We start from the raw sequence: 12,447 nt of genomic DNA, 5'->3' as shown, positions 1-12,447 counted from the left end.
CTAACAGTTTCATGCCCTCTTGTCCTTTATCTTCAAACTCCCTTTCCTTACGTTTTTTACTGATAATTGGTTTTGTCTTTATTTAACCTTCAGTGGATTATACAAAGCAAAAGGCAGGTGCAGCATAAGTACATCACCCAAAACCTGGACCGAACTCCTCCATTATTCTTTCTCTTAGATAATGGAGGCAATATTTGCAAAAACTGATTCAGAAGAATTGTGTTCTGGATTTCCATATTTTTGAACAGATAGTTTCAGAAAATAATTTGTGGTAGCATCTTAGTCTCCAGTGAAGGGGTACAGAAGGCACATGATTCTGACAAAACTGAGATTAAATACAGCAAAGGAGAAGACTAACTCCAAGCATGTTTGGCTATTCCATTTCCATAATAATGCTGTTCAGAAACAATATTAGGCCTCCTCCATGGACTTATTCTGGCTTCTACCTGCCTAGGGCTTTGTACCAATTTAGTTGGTGCTCTTTGACCCTTACATGGAGCATTGAGGTGTTCTTGCCATTATGGATATCTGCTTTGCAACTCTTAAGCAACATTTGGGGTTGTCCCATTGTCTTGATCCTCTATTGCTGCCTTGGGGTTTTTCCTTACACATTTGGTGCTTTCTTCCCCATCATGGTGCCTTGATTGTTGCGCTTGGAGGTGGACCCTTGTCCTGGAGCGGTATAGAATGGCTCCCTGGTAGGGACCAGGAAGCACCTGCCCCCAGGGGGTGGAGCACAGGAGGAGACCGAGGCTAGGATGAGCTTCACCACTGGAAGCCCGCGGTCCCCCTGGGTGGAGCCCATAGGGACCTGGGCCACTTGGACTTAGGTGAGCCTCGCAGGGTCTCCCAGAGAGGTAGTTGAAAGGAGTGCCCACGAGCAGCAAGGGAGCGTGGTCGGTCACTAGGCTGTAGGTCTGGAGAACCAAGGAAAGCCAGTACAGAGTAGGCGATGACAATGCAAGTGATAAAGCCAGAATCAGGAGATGTGGTCAAAGGCAGCTGGGGTCAGAAACCGAGGATCAGTCCGAGGAGTAGTCAACGAAGCAGGGGGTCAGGTTCCAGAGGTCAGATGAGGTCACAAGGCAGGCAGAGGTCAAGATCCAGACAGCGAGCAGAATGGTCAAGGAGTAGGCCGAGGTCAGTACCAGAGATACAGTCTGAGGGAACTACCTGGGAAGACAGGACAGACAGGCCCTGGAACAGAAGGATGCTGGAACAGAAGGATGCTGGACAATGCTGGAACAGTAGGACACTGGAACAAGGCTGAGAATGCGGAGGCAAACTAGTACACTTACAGTGCCGACCCGATTGCCAAGGCAAGGAAGTGCAGGCAGGGACTTCTTTATATTGTACATTGAATCAGGGCGTGCCACAGAGCTAGGACCCGCCCCTGGACCTACAAGAGGCCAGGCAGTCCATGCGCGCACACATAGGGGCATGGCCAATGTCACTGAGGATGCTGAACTCCAGTGTGGTCTGGTGCGCAGTTGAAGGCCCGGCGACTGCCGCCGTGGGACGCTGAGGCCTGGAGGTGCTCGCGGCTGCTGCTGGGGAGGCCGACCAGTGACCTGCAGCAGAGCTAGTGAGATGAGCAGGTCCTTGCATGGGCCGGGCATGGATGGGGCATGCAACATTGATGAGGGAATGGTCAGGAATGGGTGAACAAAAACTAAGGTAAGCAAAACATTAAATACGCATATAGAACTGGAAATATGGGGAAAAAAGACAATATTTGGAAAGCCATGTACACTAATACTCATAGAATGGAGAATAAAGTCCCAGATCTAGAAGCAGTCATAGAAGCTGATTTAGATGTGATAGCTGTCTCAGAGACTTTGTACATGGAAAACCATGAATGGGATATAGTTATATTCAGTTACAATCTATTCAGAAAAGATTGGGTAGGAAGGAAAGGAGGAGGTGTGGCATTAGATATATATAATGAACAGTATTAAAGCAACAGTATTTCTGGGCTTACAAGGTAAGGAGGCACTACGGGTTGATCTGGATAAAGGGAATGGAACATTTAGTTATATTGGTGTAATATACAGACCACCATTATAGACAGAGAGATGGATAGATATTTAATGCATTTCAGGAAAACTAACATTCTCAAAATGGGGGACTACCTCAAAAAGTCAATATCTGGATGGGAAAATCTAGGGGAAGTAGAAAGGCAGTGAACAAAACTAAAAGAAGATAACATAAGGGTAGCTAATCTTTTTGTTAGGAATGTAAATAAAGGGAAGAAAAAAAGAGACAGTTATGGTTATCTAGAGAAGTAGCTGAAAAAGAAAGGGAGAAAATGTTAGTATTCATAAACTACAATAGATCGCAGAAAGAGGAAGACAGGTGACAATATCTGGAAAATTTCAGAGAAACTGGGAAAGTAGTCAGGAATGCCAAAAATTCATATGGTTGAAAACATAGCAAATACCATAATCTGAGGGGACAATACTTTTTGCAGATATGTTAGTGATAGAAGGAAATGCAAAATTGGCCTTGTGAGACTCAACTGTGAAGTGGAGGAATATGAAGAGGCTGATAAGGAAAAATAAAAATTGCTTACCAAATATTTCTGTTTGATGATCACTGTGGAAGGGTCTAGAGCAAGACCATATAAAACAAACCCAGATACGATTAGAAGTGAGTTAAACCTCAATTGATTTTCAAAACAGTGTATTCATGAGGAACTAACTAAACTTAAAGTAGATAAGGTCATGGAGATAGATGGAATATATTCGAGGGTACTAAGGGAATTAGAGATGTATTGGCAGCTTCATTGGATGACCTTTTCACTGTTTCTTTAGAGTCTGGAGTAGTTCCAGAGGTCTGGAAAAGGGCAACCGTGGTTTCAATTCATAAAAGTGGAAGTAAGGAGGAAGCTGGGAATTATAGACCACTTAGTCTGACCTCTGTGTTGAGCAAACTGTTGTGGTTATGTATGTTTGGTGGATTCCTGGGTGCTGTGGGGATGACCACGCCCATGGGGAGGAGCCCCATGAGGAACCACAGCTCTAGGCTAGACTCGGATACAGACACACAAGAAAGTTCTTTTATTATACAGCTTTGTAGAAAGCCACCAGCGGTGGAGGTAGTGAGGCAGTTGGTAGTTGCAGTCTCAGGGATCTCGGCAGAGGGAGCCCTTCTCTCCTGGATGAAATCAGGAGGCTCCGTAGTAAGTATTCCCCAAGGAGACACTGTGGAAGATATAGACTGATGATTAAGGTACTCACTGGATGTTAGCTGTAGGTTAGCGATTCCACCAGGTATAGTTGGAGGTACAGGCACTGAGGCTGGGAGAGCAAGCCCTCACGGAGCAAGTACCTGTTCTCTGTAAGGCACCTGAAAGAAAACAGAGGGCCCCCGAGGAGCGGGTACCCAAGTTAGTAATACCCTGAAGGGCAAAGAAGAAGGGCTTCCTGCGGGCAGCACGGAAGCGGCAGAATAGCGTACACAGGAATAGATTCGAGTCCTTGCTAATGCGGACAGCTAGCAAAATGATGAGGGTAATATACCCGGATGGCATGACATCAACATGAGGGAACGCCCTCGAGGTTCGTGCCAATGGTGGTACAAAGATGTGGGTTGCTCGTGCGCGTGCACACTAGTAGGTCATGGGAGGAACAATGGCATAAGGCAGCACCATAGCCATTCTGGGGACGCCAGAGAGGTCGGCAAGGCGACGCAGTGGTAGCCATCTTTCCCAGGTGAACGGGAGGAGCCGTAAACAAGGTGAGGCAAACGGGGTGAAGCCATCAAAGACCGACAAACGCAACAGTGCCCCCCTTCAAGGGGCGTCCACGCTGTTTCCTACCAGGTCTTGGTTGGTGAGGATGCAGGTGGTGAAAGTCCTGTAGCATCTCTTTAGCCAGGATATTAGACATTGGTGTCCAAGAATTTTCTTCTGGGCCTTACCCTTCCCATGAAGAAGGAGGTACTCCCATACTCTGCCTCGTCTTCTTACATCGAGAAAGGTGTCTACTTTGTATTCAATAGGGATGTGAATCGGGCTTCGGACGATTGAAAATATCGTCGATATTTTCAAAATCGTCAGAAATCGGGGGCTCCCCCAAAACAATAGGAAAACCCCACGATATTGATCGTGGGGGTTCTCTTATCATTTTGGCGGAGGGCGGGGAAAACGGCACACAAAAATAACCCCTAAACCCACCCTGACCCTTTAAAACGAATCCCTTTGCTTCCCCCAGCCTCCCGACCCCCCCAAAACCATTTTACAGGTACCTGGTGGTCCAGTGGGGGTCCTGGGAGCGAACTCCCACTCCCTAGCCATCGGCTGCCACTAATCAAAATGGCGCCGATGGCCCTTTGCCCTTACCATGTGACAGGGTATCCGTGCAATGGCGCGGGCCATCCAGTGCTCCTACCATGTGACAGGGGCCGGCCAATGGCACGGATACCCTGTCACATGGTAAGGGCAAAGGGCCATCGGCGCCATTTTGATTAGTGGCAGCCGACAGCCCGGGAGCGGGAGATTGCTCCCCGGACCCCCACTGGACCACCAGGTACCTGTAAAATGTTTTTGGGGGGGTCGGGAGGGTGGGGGAAGCAAAGGAATTAGTTTTAAAGGGTCGGGTGGGATTTTTGTTTATCGGCTCGGGCGCAGCCGATAAACAAAACCGCGATCGGGCCCGATGAAAAAAAACCCACATGTGAATCAGAACCGGAATCCGAACCGATTCCGGTTCCGATTCACATATCTAGTATTCGATGTCTTCTTCTGCATTTACAGGTGTAGTCTCGAGTACCTTGTTGGAGAACTCACTAACAGGCTGATACAGTAAAGTTCGTGGGGCTGGCGGTAAAAAGAGGCACTAGGGACACTAGCATGTCCCTAGCACCTCTTTTTGGACAGGAGCAGCGGCTGTCAGCGGGTTTGATAGCCAACGCTCAATTTTGCCGGCATCGGTTCTCGAGCCCGCTGACAGCCAAGGGTTCGGAAACCGCATGCCGGCAAAATTGAGCATCCGGTTTTCAACCCGCGAGCCACGGGCTGATTTCAAATTTATTTTTTTTTAACTTTTTTTAACTTTCGGGACCTTCGACTTAATATTGCCATGATATTAAGTCGGAGGGTGCACAGAAAAGCAGTTTTTACTGCTTTTCTGTGCACTTTCCTGGTGCCGGCAGAAATTTGCGCCTACGTTTGGATAGGCGCTAATTTCTGAAAGTAAAATGTGTGGCTTGGCTGCACATTTTACTTTCTGTATAGAGCGGGAATGACTAATAGGGCCATCAACATGCATTTGCATGTTGCGGGCGCTATTAGTCTTGGGGGGGTTGGATGCACGTTTTCGACGCACTATTACCCCTTACTGAATAAGGGGTAAAGCTAGTGCGTCCAAAATGTGCGTCCAAATGCAGGTTAACAGTGCGCTCCACCGGATACGCAGGCGCACTCCACCGCCGCACCTGCGTATCCACACTTCTAATCCACATCTTAAATCCTCCCCTTCTCCCTTTGCGTCAATACCCAGGATGTTAAACGTCAAAAAACTTTATTGTGATTTTCATCCCATACAACTCAACACTACCTCATCCACCGTTAATTTTCACAATATAATATATCCAACTCTATTGTCCCTTGTTCAAACATACCACTACCAGGAAATCTGTACTACTCACATGAATAATACCACTTTTACCATATCTGCATTCAATTCCTAAACCACATATGGGACTCTTACCCCTATAATAATGCCTGCCACTCAATTTCCCTGTTCAACCCCCTGGGGACCAAGGTATGCCATTCAAAAATGAATCTTTGTTCCTTCATCACAAGTTGTGAAACTTGGACAGGGAGCAGCATCCCCACTTAAAAGGTGCGGTAAAGTTTTGGTAAGCAGTCAAGAGATATTTGTGGCTTTTAGATTTTGTAATGGGAGGTTATGAAACCAGCGTTGCATTAGTATAATTGAATATTTTTCAGGATAAATGGCTGATTACAATGGAAGCGGAGCTGAATATCTTTGAATAAGCTGCATGGAAAACAGAGGCATAGAGTGTAGGTGATTGTCTTTTAACAACTTTAATATTAAACAATTTAAAATTATTTGGAGAGAAGTTGTGATTAATAAGATTGAAAGAGTGTATAGGGAAATTATTTAATTATTTTGTGTAAACAGATAACATCGGGATTCATTAATAGGAAAGTGGTGAAGTGGAAATTTTGGTGTTAAAATAAAATTAATAAAGAAACATTATAACTGTACTTGGAATAAATACATTAATAAGATATATATACATACACATATATATACACATATATATATATTGGTGCAAAAGGTGTTGGTGGATAAAATTGAGGTACGAAGATTAGTAGGAGAGGTACCAATCGACTTATAAGTAATTATGAGGATTAATGATATATATTTGTATACAGAGTGTTACAAGAGAAGATTAACAGAAAAGAGATTAGAACATTGGTGGGGAGAATAGTTGAAGTAATATAATGAGTTGGAATGAACAAGTAAAGATTAAGAATATGAATACACATTGAAAATAAAGGAATCTACTTCAATGGAAATTGTATTTGGGAAAAATCTGTAAAGTCTGTTTTTGTGATATAGAATTGTTATTGCTTGTAAGGTTTTGGGTGGACCCTTGGACTCTGTGGCAGATGACCATACCCACGGGGGAAAGTCCTGTGAGGGGCCACAGGTCAGGCTCAGCTTTAGGACACACAACACAGAATTATCTTTTATTAAACAAAGTTGAGAAGCCGCCAGAGGTAGCAGTAGTGAGTAGAGATGAAGCCCAGTTGGGCTTGTAGACCCTCAGGACACTGAAACAGCGATCTCTCAATAGCTGTGCTGTAGTGGAGAGAAACTGAGATAGTGAGTACAGTGGAGCATACACAGGGTTCTGGTATAGAGCCTCGTTGGTTGATTACTCACACAGTGGTTTTTCCAGGAAGGTAACACAGAAGCTGGAATAGAGGCGGGCCCTCGAGGAGTGAGTACCTGGTTCCAGGGAACAGCTCTTAGAGAATATAGATGGTAATTCACTAATAGTGTAGGCAGTGGTTTTTTCCAAGCAGAAGTGAGCTCAGGCAGCAAGTCCGGGAACATGGGCCCTCGAGGAGCGAGTACTGGTTCCAGACAGCAACCTGAAAGAAAAGAGAGAGGTCCCCGAGGAGTGGGTACCCCGATAGAGTAAGTCCAATTAAGGAGAGGCAGAGTAGCTAGGTACGGAGAGCGAATCCCATCCGTTAGGAGTCCCCCTTGCTAACTCGAATAGCTAGCAAACAGAGTAGGCTTTTGTATCCGGGATGCGTGATGTCATCACAGGGGAACACCCCTGAGGTTTGCGCCAAAGAAGGAATAAGAAGCTGGGCTGCGCGGTGCGCACACCCTATGGCAGTTGAACAACATGGCGGGATGCAGCACCCAAGCCGGACCGGGGACGCTGGAGAGGACGGCAGGCAGACTCTGTGGCAGAGGAGTTGCCAAAGAGGTAAGGAGGGCGGCGTGGAGGTGTAGGGCAGCGACAGTCGTAACAATAATATACTGTGGTTGTATTCCCTGAGGAAACCTGATTAATGCGAAACAATATAGGATCCTAATTGTTGGAATAAGGAATGAGAAAAATTGAATGAATGGGGTGTATGTGCGATTGAAATGGGGAATATGTTTTAATATATGAAACATTGTTTACATAACTTTTATATAAATAAAATAAAAGATTTTGTATGTATTAAATTGTGTCCTTATGTGATAGGTATTATTATTGATCAAGGAGTCAAGATTTTACCTTCTGAGCTAAGATTTAATGTCAAAAAATGTAGAGTAATACTTTTAGGGTACATAAACGCAAGTGAGTGGTACAGCATTGGAGGTGAACTTCTAAGTAGAAAGGAATAGAGGGATCTGGGGGTATTTATATCTAATGATCTTAAGGTGGCCTAAAAGGTGGATAAAATAATGGTAAAAGCCAGAAAAATGCTTGGTTGCATAGGGAGAGGAATGGTAGGCAGAGAAAAGGAGGTGATATTGCCCCGTATAAATCCTTGATGAAACCTCACTTGTAATACTGTGTACAATTCTGGAAACTGCACCTTTAAAAGGATTTAAATAATATGGAGTTGATCCAGATGGTGTCTAGTAAAATGGCTGGTGGTCTTCGTTCTGAAGCATATAGGGAAAGACTTAATGATCTAAACATGTACACCCTAGAGGAAGGGCAAGATTGGGGAGATATGATTGAGACATTCAAATATCTGAAAGGATTCCATGCACAGGAGGTGAGCCTTTTTCAATGGAAAGGAGGCTCTAGAACAAAGGGTCATGAGATGAGGCCAAAAAGGGAAAGTCTCAAGAGTAATCTTAAGAAATATTTCTTTACAGAGAGGGTGATGGATCTATGGAACAGCTTCCCAGTGGAAGTGATGGAGACAAAAACAGTATCTGAGTACAAGAAAGGAAGGGATAAATACAGAGAGGAAGTGATGATAATTATAATGCTAAATTGATTGGATTGATGAGCAGACTGGATGGGCCCTATGGTCTTTTTCTGCCATCATGTTTCTATGTTTCCTGAGTCATTCATGCCATACTTTGTGCCACTTTTCCCCTTTCATGCTGTCTTGGCAGTTCATGCCACTGTAGTTGATATCCTATAGCCCTCTTTTGGAGTCTCAGAGTGTTGTGGCCACTCTTGCTGCAGCTTTGCTTCTCTCATAGAGCCTTGGAGAACTCCTTCCACTGCTGATAGTGTTTTACCCTATTACAAGTGTTTGGACTATTCATGCCACTTTTGGTGCTACGTTCACATATTTTTGATATGTTTAATTGCCCTTCACCATTCTGATGATGTCTAACCACAAGTTGCGTAAGGCTTCCAAATTGGCAGTATTGCTTCCCACTTTGACATTAATGGGAAACAAATGAGGAAATACAATGAATTCATTACATTTTGTTTTCATCTGAAACAAACCGAATAAAATATTTAGACCTACAAAATAAATAAACAAACCAAAACAAATGTTTTTGCTTCTGCATATCTCTGTCACTTTAGAGCCCATAACAAGGGTGCTCAGTTTAGTTATGTTTCTTTTTGTTGTGAATGGCTTTGGTTTAATGTAGAAGATTATTACATAAATTATAAATAAATCATCTATGTGGAACTGTGTCAAAGGCCTCAATGAAATCCAAGTATGCTACATCTTATTATCTCCCTGATCCCTGTCTTTGGTAACCCAGTCAAAGAAATTGATCACATTTGTCTGGCAAGTCTGACGTTTGTTAAAATTGTGCAGACTCAAGTCTTGTTCTTCATTGGATTCCAGAAACTGCACTTTCCTCTATTTTAGTGATTCCAATAATATGCTCACAACGGTGGTCAGGCTAGCTGGTCTGTAGTTCCCTAGTTCCTCTGTATTTCCACTTTTGCAAAGAAGAACCACATCCACTTATCTCCAGTCCTCCAAAACTAATCGTAATGCTAATGAAATATTGAAAAGGTCTGCCAGTGGAGATCCCAGGAACTCCTTAAGTTTCTTTAAAACCCTTAGATGTATTCCATCCAGTCTCATTGCTTTCTACTTTTAATTTAGCTAGATCATTATGTACTAGGGATGTGAATCATTTTTCAACGATTAAAATTATCGTCCGATAATTTTAAAATCATCTTAAATCGTTAAAGAACACGATACAATAGGAATTCTAACGATTTATCGTTAAAAAATCGTTAATCGGGTTAGTGCGCACTAACCGGGAGTTAGTGCGCACTAACAGAAAATGATACAAATTGACACTTTTCAGGTCAGTTAGGAATGAATATGTATTCCTATTGGCTGGCTGCCCTCTTATTTATTGATGTTACCAAGGTTCCCACTGAGGTGATGGTTGGGGGGATGGGAAATGGAAACGGTTGGTAGCTTGACAAAAAAAGTAATGTGATCAGTGAATGTGACTAGAACTTGTGCCTATCCCTGATACCGGGAGTGTTGTGATCTTCCTGCACACAGTGCCCTAACCCTGATACCAGGGGTGCTGTGATCTTCCTGCACACAGTACCCTAACCCTGATACCGGGAGTGTTGTGATCTTCCTGCACCGGGGGTGCAGTGCCCTAACCCTGATACCGGGGGTGCTGTGATCTTCCTGCACACAGTACCCTAACCCTGATACCGGGGGTGTTGTGATCTTCCTGCACTGAGCAGGGATACGGCACTGCAAGCAGGAAGATCACAACACTCCCGGTATCAGGGTTAGGGCACTGTGTGCAGGAAGATCACAACACCCCCGGTATCAGGGTTAGGGCACTGCGTGCAGGAAGATCACAACACACCCAGTATCAGGGATATGGCACTGAGTGCAGGAAGATCACAACACCCCTGGTATCAGGGATAGGGCACTGTGTGCAGGAAGATCACAACACCCCTGGTATCAGGGTTAGGGCACTGTGTGCAGGAAGATCACAACACCCCTGGTATCAGGGTTAGGGCACTGTGTGCAGGAAGATCACAACACTCCCACTATCAGAGATACAGCACTGCATGCAGGAAGATCACAACACTCCCGGTATCAGGGATAGGGCACACGTTCTAGTCACATTCACTGATCACAACACTCCCAGTATCAGGGATTGGGCACTGAGTGCAGGAAGATCACAACACCCCTGGTATCAGGGATAGGTCACTGCGTGCAGGAAGATCACAACACTCCCGGTATCAGGGTTAGGGCACTGTGTGCAGGAAGATCACAACACCCCCGGTATCAGGATTAGGGCACTGTGTGCAGGAAGATCACAACACTCCCAGTATCAGGGTTAGGGCACTGTGTGCAGGAAGATCACAACACTCCCAGTATCAGGGATATGGCACTGAGTGCAGGAAGATCACAACACCCCTGGTATCTGGGATAGGGCACTGTGTGCAGGAAGATCACAACACCCCTGGTATCAGGGTTAGGACACTGTGTGCAGGAAGATCACAACACTCCCAGTATCAGGGATACGGCACTGCATGCAGGAAGATCACAACACTCCCGGTATCAGGGATAGGGCACAAGTTCTAGTCACATTGACTGATCACATTACTTTTTTTGTCAAGCTACCAACTGTTTCCATTTCCCATCCTCCATATATTGTCAGTGGGAACCTTGGTAACATGAATAAATAAGAGGGCAGCCAATAGGAATACATATGCATTCCTAAACTGACCTTAACTGACCTGAAAAGTGTCAAATTGTATCATTTTCTGTTAGTGCGCACTAACAATGGTTAGTGCGTACTAATCGAAAAAAACGATTTTTTAACTAAAAAATCGTGCCAAACACGATTTTCTACTCCTGCCAAACGATTTCGATCGTTAAGACGATCAGGCACACGATTCACATCCCTATTATGTACACAGTCTTCTGAATATTGTTTGAGGTTCACCTTATTTACAATGCTTTTTTGTGCCCATTTTATGTTGTCCTACTCTTCGTCTTTCCTCAATGAACACCAAATAGAAATATTTGTTAAGCAATTCTGCATTTTCCTTGTCATCTTCTTCATATTCCTGTCTTTTACCTTAGAGTTTCACAATGCTACTTTTGCACTTCCTTCTCCCAATAACATTTCTAAAAATAGCAATCACCCTTATTAGCTATTTTTCTTTCATTTTCATCTTTCTATTCCTGATTACTTTGCCAGTTAGTCTTATCATTTTCAAAAATCAAAATTTTACATGTAAATCCTGTCCATGCTGAATTCTTGGAGATCAACCCAAGGGATACAACCTATGAACAATTTATATGATATACTCCAAGGAAAGAAAACTAGGGATGTGCAATTGTTTAGAATGAATTAGGCAATTTCAGCAAAATTGCCTAATTCGTTCTGGTTCTGGGAATCCAAAAACCGAACCAAATTTTTCTGAAATTTCAGAAAAATTTGGTTTTCGGGTTAGGGTCACTAAGGGGAGTTAGTGCGCAGTAACTCTTGTTAGTGCGTGCTAACCCGAAATTCAGGTCCCCCAAATTACAAAGGCCCGAACCGCAGGAAATTCAAAATTTCCTGCGGTGGGCCGAAAACGAAGCCTGAACCGAAAGATTCGGGCTTTGCACATCTCTAAAGAAAACTGCTCATATGGAACAAACCAAGAGGGTGCTGCTGCTCTACAATTTATGAACAACTTAGATCTTTCTGTGTTTCTATAGCAATCAATTAGTGAAAAGGTCAAGTGTGTGACACATCTAGAGACTTTTGTATTCAGATAAGAATTTAAAACTTCACTCATATTTTTGCTAGAAACGATGCTATTTTTGGGACAAAACTAAAGATGTGTTTTTTACAGATGTGGCTAGAAATATACAGGAGTGTAGGAAGAAGTTTATTTCCTTGGATAAAGGCTTCTTGCCCTGAAGACTCAAATGTTTCTTTTATACCTGTGTAAATTCCTAATTATATTTCAAGATGATAGATACACATTTTTAAC

The sequence above is a fragment of the Rhinatrema bivittatum genome, chromosome 3, assembly GCF_901001135.1.
Source record: "Rhinatrema bivittatum chromosome 3, aRhiBiv1.1, whole genome shotgun sequence".
Lineage (NCBI taxonomy): Eukaryota > Metazoa > Chordata > Amphibia > Gymnophiona > Rhinatrematidae > Rhinatrema > Rhinatrema bivittatum.
Note: the sequence above shows the minus strand (reverse complement) of the source record.